At 32.9% G+C, this 13,818-nt stretch overlaps 1 long non-coding RNA gene across 1 annotated transcript; it reads left to right on the top strand.

Moving 5' to 3' along the window:
- The first annotated feature begins 8,575 nt into the window (after positions 1 to 8,575).
- Positions 8,576 to 13,294, top strand: LOC140173392 (uncharacterized). Its single transcript, XR_011862031.1, has 3 exons — positions 8,576 to 9,303; positions 9,419 to 9,534; positions 13,148 to 13,294. It is a non-coding gene; the product is annotated as an uncharacterized lncRNA (long non-coding RNA).
- The last annotated feature ends 524 nt before the right edge of the window (positions 13,295 to 13,818 follow it).

The raw sequence follows: 13,818 nt of genomic DNA, 5'->3' as shown, positions 1-13,818 counted from the left end.
AAATCCTAGAAAATACTAAAAGAAAATCCTAGAAAACCATAAAAAATCTTTGAAAACCCCAAGAAAACACTAGAAAAATCCTACAAAATTCTAGAAAACCCTAAAAGACATTCTAAAACCCTAAGAAAACACTAAACCTAGAAAACATAGAAAATCCTAGAAAAATCATAGAAAGTCCTAGAAAAACCCTACAAAACCCTAGAAAACCCCAGAAAATGCTAGAAAAATCTTGGAAAACCCTAGATAAATCCTCGAAAATTCTAGAAAACACTGAAAGCCCCTCAAAAACCCTAGAAAACGTTAGAAAAACTCTAGAAAACCCTAGAAAATATTAGAAAACCTAAAGAAAACCCCTAGAATTTCCTAAAAAATCCTAGAAAAATCCTTAAAAAACCGTTAAAAATCCTAAAAACCCTAGAAAACCCTAAAAAGGCTAGAAAACCCTAAGAAAACCCTAGAAAAATCTAGAAAAACCTAGAAATCATTAAAAAATCTTATAAATCCCCAGAAAAATCCTAGAAAATCATAGAAAACCAGAAAAAAATCCTAGAGAATCCTAAAAAATACTAGAATACCCTAGAAAACCATAAAAACCCTAGAAAATCCTAGAAAACTATATCAAAACATTGGAAAACCCAAGAAAACTCTAAGAAAACCCTAGAAAATCCTAGAAAAACCTATAAAACCCTAGAAAATCTTAGAAAAACGCTCGAAAATTCTAGAGAATCCTAAAAAACCCTCAAAACCCAAGAAAATCCTAGAAAACCCCTAGAAAACCCAAAGAAAACCCCAGAAAACTCTAGAAAAACATAAAACAATCTTGGAAAACTCTAGAAAAATCTTGGAAAACCCTAAAGAAACCCTAGAAAATCCTAGAAAATACTAAAAAACCCTAGAAAATCCTAGAAAACTATAGAAAATTTTTGAAAAACCCAAGAAACACTAGAAAAACTCTAAAAAATTCTAGAAAATCCTAGAAAACCCTAACTAAATCCTAGAAAATCCTAGAAAAACCTATAAAACCCTAGAAAACCCTAGAAAAACCCTCGAAAACCCTAGAAAATCTTAAAAAACCCTCGAAAACCTTTAGAAAACACTAAAAAATCCAAGAAAAACATAGAAAACCCTAAAAAACCTTAGAAAATCCTAGAAAAACCCTAGAAAACACTAAAAAACCTTAGAAAACCCTAGAAAATACTAAAAAACCTTAGAAAACCCTAGAAAAATTATAGAAAATCCTAGATAAACCCTCGAAAACCTTAGAAAACCCTAAAAGTACCTTGAAAACCCTAGAAAACCCTGAAAAACCCTAAAAATCCTAGTAAATCCTAAGAAAACCCTTGAAAACCCTACAAAACCCTAAGAAAACTCTAGAAAACCTTAGAAAACCCTAGAAAAACCTCAGAAAACTCTAGACAATCCTAGAATATCCTAGAAAACCTGAGAAAAACCCTAGAAAACCCTAGATCAAAAAATTTTAGAAAACCCTAAAAACCCTAGAAAACCCAAAGAAAACCCCAAAAAACTCTAGAAAAACATAGAAAACCCTGGAAAACTCCGAAAAGACCCTAGAAAATCCTTTAAAAATCCTAGAAAATCCTATAAAATACTAAAAGAAAACCCTAGAAAACCATAGAAAATCTTTGAAAAACCTAAGAAAATACTAGAAAAATCCTAGGAAATTCTAGAAAACCTTAAAAAACATTCGAAAACACTAAAAAACCCTAGAAAACATAGAAACCCCTAGAAAAATCATAGAAAGTCCTAGAAAAACCCTACACAACCATAGAAAACACTAAAAAATACTAGAAAATCCCAGAAAATCCTAAAAAAATCTTGAAAAACCATAGATAAACCCTCGAAAATCTTAGAAAACACTGAAAGCCCCTCAAAAACCCTAGAAAACATTAGAAAAACTCTAGAAAACCACTACAAAACCCTAGAAATATTAGAAAACCTAAAGAAAATCCCTAGAAATCCCTGAAAAATCCTAGAAAAATCCTAAAAATCCTAGAAAACCCTAAAAAAGTTAGAAAACCCTAGAAAAATTTAGAAAAACTTAGAAATCCCTAAAAAACCTTAGAAATCCCCAGAAAAACCTTAAAAAATCCTAAAAAACCAGAGAAAAGCCCTAGAGAATCCTAGAAAATACTAGAATACCCTAGAAAACTATAAAAAACCCTAAAAATCCTTGAAAATCATAGCAAAACACTGGAAAACCCAAGAAAACACTAAAAAAACCCTTGAAAATCTTAGAAAAACCTATAAAACACTAGAAAATCTTAGAAAAATGCTCAAAAATTCTAGAGAATCCTAAAAAACCCTCAAAAACCCAAGAAAATCCTAGAAACCCTGAAAAACCCTAGAAAACCCAAAGAAAAACCAAAAACCCTAGAAAAACATAAAACAATCTTGGAAAACTCTAGAAAAACCCTAGAAAATCCTAAAGAAACCCTAGAAACTCCTAGAAAACACTAAAAAACCCTAGAAAAACCTAGAAAATCATAGAAAATCTTTGATAAACCCAAGAAACACTAGAAAAACTCTAAAAATTTCTAGAAAAACCTATAAAACCCTAGAAAACCCTAGAAAAACCCTCGAAAACCCTAGAAAATCTTAAAAACCCTCGAAAATACTAAAAAACCCGAGAAAAACATAGAAAACCCTAGAAAACACTAAAAAACCTTAGAAAACCATAGAAAATCCTAGAAAAATTATAGAAAATCCTAGATAAACGCTTGAAAACCTTAGAAAACCCTAAAAGTACCTTGAAAACCTTAGAAATCCCTAGAAAAACCTGGAAAACCCTAAAAATTCTAGAAAACCCTAAGAAAACCCTCAAAAACCCTAGAAAACCTAGAAAATCCTAAGAAAACTCTAGAAAACCTTAGAAATCTCGAGAAATTCCTAGAAAACACTAGAAATGCCTCAGAAAACTTTAGAAAATTCTAGAATATCCTAGAAAACCTGAGAAAAATCCTAGAAAATCCTATAGAACCCTAAAAACCCTAGAAAAGCCCAGAAAACTCTAGAAAAACATAGAAAACCCTGGAAAGACCCTAGAAAATTATTGAAAAATCTTAGAAAATCCTAGAAAATACTAAAAGAAAATCCTAGAAAACCATAGAAAATCTTTGAAAAACCTAAGAAAACACTAGAAAAATCCTAGAAAATTCTAGAAAACCCTAAAAAACATTCGAAAACCCTAAGAAAGCACTAAAAAACCTTAGAAAAATATAGAAAACCCTGGAAAAATCATTGAAAGTCCTAGAAAAATCCTACAAAATCCTAGAAAACACTAGAAAACCCTAGAAAACCCTAGAAAACGTTAGAAAACGCTAGAAAATCCTAGAAAACCATAAAAACTCTTGAAAACTTAGAAAACCTAGAAATCCTTGAAAAACCCCTAGAAAAACCCAATAAAATTCTTGAAAATCCTAGAAAAGCCTAGAAAAATTTTAGAAAGCCTAACATTCTTCAACTGCAACTTGCATCCCATGTTAGTTTCAAGCCACATATCACCCATACCAATGATATCACACACTCCTTTATCTCCTAATTTGATCTTGCCAAAATTTTTGATAGTATAGGAAGTGAAAAATTCACACCTCGGAGTGACATGACATGAGGCACCAGAGTCCATAATCCAAGTGGAATCATCACAGACAAGATTCACATAATTTTCATCATATGTGATAAGAACATCTTCATAAACAATAGCAGTAGTTTCTTTATCACTATCTTTACCTTTGTCTTCGTTTCTTCCCATTGATTATTCTCTTTTCAAGAATCTACAATACCTCTTGATATGCCCCGGCTTGCCACAATGGTGACAAATGAATTCCTTTCTTGGCTTGTACTTTCCTCTTGACTTGCTTCGACTCTCTGACCTGTCAGAACTGTAAGGTTTTCTACTTTGACTTCTCCCCCGTGACTCTGAAACAAGTGCTTCTGACTGGGAGGAGGCATTAGTCAAACCTCGCTCTCTTCTTCTGGCTTCTTCATTCAACATGCTCTCTTTAACCATTGCTAATGTCAACTTTTCTTTTGGAGCTGAGTTAGTCAGTGTCACAACCAGAACTTCCCAACTATCAGGCAAAGAGCTCAACAACAACAAGGCTCACAACTCATCATTCAAAGTGATTTCATTATTTGTCAGTTGGTTCACTGTCTCCTGAAAAATGCTCAAGTGCTCCGGCATTGATTTACCTTCAACATAATTCATATTGACAAGCTTCCTAATCAATAATGCTTTGTTTTTCACATTCTTTCTCTCATATAACTCCTTCAATTTCTTCCACATCTTCTCAGCATTCATTTCGGTGTCAACATGTGGATACACACTAAGATCAAGCCATTGCCTAATCAAAGCAACTGCCTTCCGATTCAGTTTCTTCCATTCAGCATCAGATTTAGTACCTTTGGATTTATCTCCCTCCACAGGATCATACAAGTCTTTGCTATACAACATATCTTCCATGAGGGTCTTCCAAATTGAATAATTTTAGGAATTCAATTTGACCATATTTGGTCCATGAGTATTTTCCTCCATTTAATCAGCACAAAAACGAACAACCAAAGCTCTGATACCAAGGAAGAGTGAGAATTTTATAAGATGAGAGACCCATTAACTTGACACCTTAAGGTTTTGAGTTGGATGTGGTGTCTTCTCATCTTATGTTCTCACACTTGATTCCTTCCCGAAGTCTCCCCGGTTGTCGAGAGCTTCCCACGGCCGGCCCAACAAGTGATATCAGAGCCGATAGTTAATCGGTCTGGTGGTTTTAAGGGGTATTCAAGGTGAAACATCGAAAGTCTTCCCAGCAAAGGTGGTCCGGGCGGCGTGTCCCGTGGTGTTTTACGGCGGTGTGATGGACGAATTCTCGTGGAGGTGGAGGAGCTAGAAGGGAGTTGATGTTAGATGTGGAGGCTCACACTTGAGGAAGAGATTGTTAGTGTTGCAAGTGTGAGGAGTGTTGACACTTTAAGGTTTTGAGTTGGGTGTGATGTCTTCTCATCTTATGTTCTCTCACTTGATTCCTCTCCGAAGTCTCCCCAGTTGTCGAGAGCTCCCCACGATCGGCCCAACAATATCCAGGTAATGATGATCCATAAGGTTGGAGACCACAAAACTTCAATTTCAAGCCGGAAAACTATTCTGCTACCCTATCGATGTATGGTTCTGACAAGTCAATGGTGCCAGATGCCTTGGGAGACTCAAGCACCGACAGTTGATCGAACCAATGTGCAGCATTATTTAAGGCGTCGATGGCAAGGCGATGGCCTTGGATGGTGCTTTGGTCGCAGGAGAGAGCAATGTGGGTGCAGAGGGCTCCCAGGTTGAAGAGAACAGAGGCCTTCTCCAAATGGATGTTGTGCTAAGAAAAGTGCTGTTGAGGGTTGATGGCATTGTACCAAACAAAGATAGGTGGTTTGGGTGATGCATTGGAAGAAAGGCTCAATCATGCAAAGGCATTTGAAATAAAGGATGAGGCGGTCACGGCGAAAGGGTAGAGAAAGGTCATCACGCAGCATCTCATTGCGCAATTTGTGTAGCATTTCGAGAAGGCCTTCTACTCTCTTTGCCACGCTCTCAGAGTATTTGAGGACAAAGTAACTGGGCAGGGACTCATAGAGATTCAAGGGCTCACTCATAAGGATATGAAAAGATAATATGGCAAGTTAAAATTTGATTTAGTTCTTCATGATAGGGCTAACTGTGATTGGCTTATAGAAGACTTAGTTTAAATGTGTTGCAATGTGAAACTGCAAACTCTTGAGTTGTTTTCCTGTGTCTACGTCTGAATCTTGTTGAATGATATTTTGTTGTGAAGAGCATTCTACAATCCTGCTGAAGAGAAGATTATTGGCAGTTATGAGAAGTTAAAGCGAGACATCCAAGTTCAGAAAGATTATGATCTGCTAATGCTGCTGTAGAAGATCAAGCCTTGCATGACCACAAATTGTAGTAAAGGAGGTACTGATTTAGAGACAAATTAGGTAAATAAATTTTTTATATAAGCATACATAATAATAATTTAAATTGTTAACTAGCATATATGACGAGAGTAATAAATTAGTCACACAATGAAAAAACATAAAAGAATGAGGAGTTTATAAAATAGAAAAATATAGAAGAATGAGAAATTTATAAAATGAAAAAATATAGAAGAATAAAGATTCATTAATTTATTATTTTAAAAATTTTGAGTTAGATGTGATTTACTTTAATTTCTTTCTGAAATTTCTTAAATGGTTAAGAGTTTCTTTTTTTATTTTTTTTTAAAAGAAAAAACTCAAGACCCAAGTGTAGCAAGTAAGACAAAACAAACCATAAAAATCAAACAACTTCTATGTTATTTTCGGTATAGTCATCAACAACATGAATTATTTACAACACCAATCAGTAGCACATGAAAAGGATTGATCCATGGCGTCTAATTTTTGTTGGCTTGCTGTGAAAAATGACATCGTTTCTGCATAACCAAATAATCCATATAACTGAGAAGAACCCAACTAGCCAATACTTGTGCATCTCTTTTCTCATCGGCACAGATCTTCAACTTTCAAAATGCTCTTTTAAAATACTGGATACAATCTAATCCTATCCAAACGCCGATATCCAAGCACACCACACCTACCAAGAACTTCTAACGATGACCCAACACAAATTATATTGATAATAATCATATAAGCATAGATATATTTAAACTTTTTAAGAATTTACTTAATTCTTTTTATATTACTTCAGAAGACTAATGTTTATGAATTGAACCATCAAGTTCAACATTGCTTTTGTCCCAAACTCCCAATTAGAGATTCGTCGTGTTTTTTTCTGTGTATGTTCATCATCAAATGTTTGGTGCTGAATGAGATTCTCCACTAAAAAAAATTATTGGTTTTCTTCAACACTCCACTTACACTCACTTAAGTATATGATAAATTAAACTCATAATGAAAAAGAACTTCTACATCTAATAAAACATTAAATACATGTGAAACAATTGCAGGTAAATGGAGAAAAGATTGACACCTATTATTATATATTTATTCCATGTTTCAATTCATATTTTCTTAATAGTGATATCATCATAGATGAAGAATTTGGATATATATGATGTGAAACTGTGAATTAGATCCCTCAATAATAATCGAATATAGGTGCCTGTATATGTTCACAAATTAAATTTTATATTAAAAAATACTACTCTTTCGTTTTAATACATTTATCTAATTTAAAATTTAGAAATATTTATTCATTTTTAATATTAATTAAAATAACATTAATTATTTGATGTATTTTTTTAACCAAATATAGAGAAATTTAAACTCGCGACCTCTTAGATAAGTATAGAGAAATTATATCATTTGAATTATAATTTATTGGCTTAATTATTTGTTGTATGGCAGACAAATTTTCGGTAAGTATATTTTTTTTAGTAGAAAATCTTTTAATTTGTGCTTATAAAGTTATTATATTGCTGAATGAGCCAATGGGGCTCTTCATTGGAAATTAAACTTATTGGTTTTCTTATTCATCATTATTCCACTATCTACACATACATATACAGAAATAAATCGGTTTATATGCATTTACATTTATTTTAGTATGAAAAACTTGCTTAGCTTCCAGGAACAGCTAGCTGCAAATATGAATAAAAACATGTGAAACAATCATAAAAAAAAGAAGAATATTTATCACACTAATATTTAATTTGCTTTGGTATATTTATTAGTGTTGATACGACCGCTTGTATAGAAGAAGAATATATATATATATATATATATATATATATATATATATATATATATATATATATATATATATATAATTGAATTCTTTTGTGGTGTTGTCAAGCATATATTGGAGTCATCACTAGTTACATAAGATGATGATTTAGCATCATCATTGCTACTAGGAACACTAGAACATGTTAGTAATTTTTTAAAATTAGTAATTTATGTATCTTCAGCTATTGTTATATATTTTTAATTTAATTTAAATTTTTAATTTTTGAATTATCAACTCAGGCAGAGTGTTTTGCTATTATGATTAGAATTAAAGATTCAAATTTTATGAATTTTGTGAACAGTCATATTATTTCTGCAAGATTCTGAATTTTTAAAAATTAAAAAATAAATTATTTATAATTTATTATATTTAATTAAAATTATATTTTTAGATATTTTACATATAAATTGGATAATTTTCTAATTATAATTTAAAGTTTTAGTAATTGAAAAATAATAATAAATTTTATGTACTATATTTTAAATATGTAGATGTAAAGTTTTATTTTATAAATAAAAAAATAAATTTAATTATTTTTAATTTTTGTTTAATTAGTAATTATTTGAATATAATTTATATATTAATGAACAAATAATATTTTCTTTAAAGATAATTTTATTTGATTAAACTTAATTTTTAATACTATTTTATACCTTAATAATATTATTAATTATCCCAAAATAAAATCCTAATTTGCTAAATACTTCCCAAAACTCTAACCCTAACTAAATGACATACTAAACTCACCCCACCTCCTTATTTTCACTGCCGCCCTTGCTTGCACACAGCACACCCACACCTTGTTTTTCCCTTTCAGCAGCCGCCAAACCCCTCTCCATTTCCTTTTTTCTATACATACACAAAACACACCGCAGAGAGGAAGGAGAGGGGGAAGAAGGGAAGGCGGCGTGGTGGGTGTTACTGCCACCATCACCGACGCTGCTGACAGAGAAGGGAAGAGATTCGAAAAGAAGAGAGAGCACTGACGGGAGAGAAAGACCACGTAGCTCGCCACCGCCTCGCCACGATCGTTGTTTCTACGCCGTCGTGTCGCGAGCAGAGAGAAAGATAAGAGATCCGAGAGAAGGAGAGGAAGAGAAGCTGCGATGCCTCCTCACGCCAGTCACCACTGTTGTCGATGATGAAGCCCGTCGCCGCCATCCGTGCTTCTATCCCTGTCAGAACCGTACGCCGCCGCTGGAAGGACCTTCATCGCTGTTGTTAACATGAACGAGAGAGAAGGAAGACCGAGGAGGGAAGGGGCTGTTCCCTTCGTTGTCGAGCCACAGCCGCCGCCGTCGAAGCTTTTGTCGCCGTCGTCATTGTCGGGCCACCATCGGAGGAGGTCTGTGCTGCTAGAGCTCAATGGAAGCCACTTGGAGTTGCTGTCACTCCTCCTGGTTCTGTTTGAATCGTGTCACCACATCTCTGGATGCCGGGAACGACGTCATGGCCACCGGGACCACCGCTTGAGCCGCTGCTTTTCAGTTCAGTGTTTCTCCTTAGTTGCGGTAAGCGTTTTCATTCCTGAAATCTCTTTGGTAACTGTTCTGTTATCTTAGCTAAGGTTTTGCGGCATTAATTGTTATAAGATTGAGGTTCGATTATTATATATATTGTGATTAGAGCTGCTACGGTTGCTGCGAAAGTGGATTGGAATTGAAGTTGTGGCTGCCGAGGTTACAGACCGAGAAGAAGGGGTTTTGACGCGCTGTATAGCTTTCGGATTTCAACGAGTTGAGGTAGAAATTTTTTTTAAAATTTATTTTATATTACAGAGTTGTTATAAATAGATATTGATGTGAAAAATATATTTTTGTGATTATGTTTGTCTTATGGATGTGATTGTTTGCTGGATTGAATTACTAATTGCCTGAGTGATGTGCGATTGTTGATAAGAAATTGGTTTGCAAGGTTATTGAGTTGTTTATTATGAAAAATAATTTTTCTTGGTTTCGGAATTAATTTGATAATGAAGTTAATTTGATAATGTAAATGCATAGGCTTTGGAAATGATTTGAGATATGAAAATGAATTGATTTTGAAAGTGGCTTAGTTTTGAATTAGTTTGATTTTATAAATGATTTAATATTAGAGCTGGTTTAATTTTGAAAAAGATTTATTATTGGAATTGGTCCGATCTGAAAATAATTTGATATTAGAACTGGTTGAATTTTGAAAAATGATTAAGATTTGGAAATGATTGAGAAAGGTTTGAAGAATATTTGGGTGGGACCCGAAAAGGGTGGCAGGATCCGAGTTTTAAAGGAGATTGAAGGTTGTAGAAGACTTAGAGAAGGGGGTTAAATCTATGACCTTCTTTTAATTTAATGAATAGACTCTTTTAAACCAAACTTGTAGTCTGAATCTGTTTGAACTTAGCAGCAGAAAATTTATGAGACAATTTCATTTTGTCTCATGAATATAAGAAAATAGGACAGAGCAGAGAAGAGAAAAGCTAACACCATCATGTATCCTGGTTCGGTTGCTTTGTGCTATGCAACTTACGTCTAGTCTTCACCACAACAGTGGTGGAATTTCCACTTTAGTTAAAGTATTACATACACCAATTCCACAGGATTGACACAATCCTTTCACACTCAAGTTCTAACCTAACTTGACATTGGCTATGCTAATACCTAACTCTTCACTCTTAGTGCTAACCCAACTAAGAAAGGGGTACCTCACAAGTACAAGATACAAGACACAGAATCAACCTAAAGAAATCTGAAATCACTCTAGGCTTTTCACTCAAGTGTTTCTCTCTGCCTTTTTCCACTCTTAGGCTTTTTCAATAAACTTTCTCATTCAGCCTTTTACCTCAAGAAATTACAGAAAGATAAACATTGAAAAGTAAATTAAAATCAGTAAAACATGAAGGAGATTGACTTCTTCAAAAGCCTCTTTGCTATGTGATAAACCAAATTAGCAAGCCTCTGATTCAGTTCTTCATACTGGCATAATGCATCTTTGATTAGGAAACACTTTCCAGTTATATGAACTTCTTCAAAGAGCTCTTCTCAGAACATACACCTCAAGAACACTAGTTATCTCTCCTTGCCTTCACTCTGAAGTAATTTTTCTATTTGTATCTTGCTTTTTCCACGGCTAGGGTTCAGCTCCTTGGTTCTTGAACCAGTTGGAAATTAACCTTTCTCTCTTTCTTTCATCAGCCCAAAAAATCAGGGATTTTGACTTAGAACTAAGCTCTGTAGCAGACACAACAGCAGTAACATTTTTCTCTCTCATCAGCTTATCAAAATCCAAGCCATTAATCTTGTGCTTTGGCTCCAAGAAACAATCTAATTCATTGATTCACAGCAGAAAAAAACAGACACCACTTCCTTTATTTTTTTTCGAAATGGTATGTGTAGAAGAAGGTAGGTTTTAATCAAGCTATCAACATGCACGTAAATAGAAATAATCTACCTTTATCTTCTAATTATGCTAGAGGAGTCCTTTACTTTTGGCTTCATTGATTTGACCTTTTTTTCAAGAAGCTTCTTCCGTTTTTCTTCTTTGTGTATTGTCTAAAAGACAAAGCTTGCGATCAGAAACTCTCTTTTTCTTGTAGGATGTGAATCCTAGCATAGCCATCTTTTCATGCGTGGGTGAGAGAAAAGAAGAACGAGAACAGAGAGTTTGTTCAGTAGAGAAGGAAATAGTTCAGATGCAAATGAACTTTAGTTACTTAGTTAGCCACTAAGTTAGATAAAGAATGGACTTAGATCACCTAATGGGATTGCTTATGAATATGGACTCACTTCATCAAATTTGAGGCCTTTGTGATTAGGCTTTCTCTTTCTTTCTTCTTTGATGAAATGGGTAGGAAGGATGAAGCTCTCTTTCTTGTGCTTTATTGCTGACCGGAGCAATAAGAGAGAGTGAAGACATCAATCTTGTATGAGAAGTTTGGTAGGATCAATTTGGGCTTGGATTTTCTTCTTTTAGTTCTTAGCCCATTTGGTTTCTTTGCTTAGTTACTTTGGGCTTTGTTGGTTAGATATTCACCAATAAACTGGTTTTTGTTTCCTTCCAATTGGGCTGCTGATTCTTTGATTTATGACCTGCAACACTTAACCAAACACATTTAAAACTAATTAATTACCCAATAAAATAATGTTTGTTATCATCAATTAAGTTAGTTAATTTCTTAACTCAACAAAGATGATGTCGAAATTTTTATAAAAATAAAAAAGCTTCATTTGAAGTAATTAATTAAAAAAGGAGAATTTATGCTTGAGAAAAAGTGGTTTGTGAGCTTGAAATAATTTGAAAAATGAGAATTTTAAAGTTATGACTGAGATTGATTGATTTTGGTTTTCAAGTAAAGAGATTTGAGAAAAAGTGACTTATGGCTTGAATGATGATTGATTTAATATGAATTGTTAAGAAGTGCGGAAATGATGATGAATAAATGAATATGTGACTTTTGCACTTCTTTTATCTGAGATACGAGTTTTCCTGAGTAAAGTACCGTAGCTTGCTACCACGTATTCCAGGTTGAGACTCGATATTCTGTTGACCCTATGACGTAAGGATGACCGGGCACGTATAAATTCCCGAGAATAGTACCCCTATTGAGCAATTTGATATATATATATATATATATATATATATATATATATATATATATATATATATATATATATATATATATATATATATATATATATATGAGAAAATGCTATGCATAGACTCATGGGATGCGCGTCGGGGGACAGTCCAAAGGTTTAGCAAATCAGACTTGTCAGGTTGGCTTGATAACTAACAGATGAGACTCATCAGCCATAGGAAAGGCATTCATCATATGCATTTATGTGACATTGTTTGGGTGTGCATATTGTATTTTGTTTGCCTATGTGAATAATTCTGTCTAATTGCTAATTGCTCTACTTAATGTAACTATTTGATTGTGCTTGAACATCCCTACTTGTGTTTGTGACTAAAATTGGTTGGATTATAGTAAATTGGACATTGATTGAGCTGTTTGGACCTGAAGCCATGTTTGGTTTGTGTTGTGGTATAATAAAGTATGAAATATCAAGCTGGTTTAACATAGACTTAATGAACCCATACTTGGAATATGTTGGTCATTCATATTGTTAGAAAACTTTTAAAATCTTTTTATCTAAAAAATGACTTTCTAATTTTTGGATAATTAACTAATTTTCTTTAAAATTCTTTTGAATTTTTGGTGGTTAAACCATTAGTTTTTAAAGGATTCATAAGACACCGATAATCATTGAGTTTGAAAACAATTTTCTTATTAAATATCTTCTTATGACAATTCTGAAAATTCTGTGGTGAGACCGTGTGGTTAGACTCTCACCCCCTACAGCTTTATCTTTTCAGGAGACGGATGACGAGGCTTATGAAGAGTTTTATTGCATTTTGTTTATTCGATGTTATTATTTTAGTTATTACTAGTATTTTTACCCGTAATAATATTACGGAATAATTTTTTTTTTAAATTACGGTCCACTTTGTTCTAATAGTATAGATTATGTATGACACAAAAGATTTATAAAATCAAACTATTTTTACAAAAAAAATTCGTAGGTTGACAAAAATCTCTGGCTAAAAAGATCATGATCTCTATAGATAGAAAATCAAATAACAGAAATTTTAGTTATTATTTTTATATGAAAAAGTCTATTTTTTATTTGAATTATATTATTTTATTAATTTTATTTTTTTAGAATAAAAAGGTAAAAAAATAGAGAATGAGAGAAAAGAGAGAGAAATATAAAGATGAAGAATAAGAGTGAGAGTGAAAATTTGTTAATTTTGAAAAAAAATATTTTAATTGTAATAAAAAAATATCAGATGACATATTTTGATTTGTCAAATTACTAATATAAAATATAAATTATATATAGAGTGAAAATGGTAGAGAAAAATTGAAAATTGAGAGAGATAGATGAGAGAATTTAGGAAAAGAGTTTATTAATTTTGGAGAAAATATTTTCTCTCAATTTTAATAAGAGAGTGTCATGTGACACATTTGATTATTAAATTAGATT

Source organism: Arachis hypogaea, chromosome 6, assembly GCF_003086295.3.
Source record: "Arachis hypogaea cultivar Tifrunner chromosome 6, arahy.Tifrunner.gnm2.J5K5, whole genome shotgun sequence".
In the NCBI taxonomy this organism is placed as follows: Eukaryota; Viridiplantae; Streptophyta; class Magnoliopsida; order Fabales; family Fabaceae; genus Arachis; species Arachis hypogaea.
The sequence above is the reverse complement of the archived record's forward strand: the minus strand, read 5'-3'. Positions and strand labels throughout refer to the sequence as shown.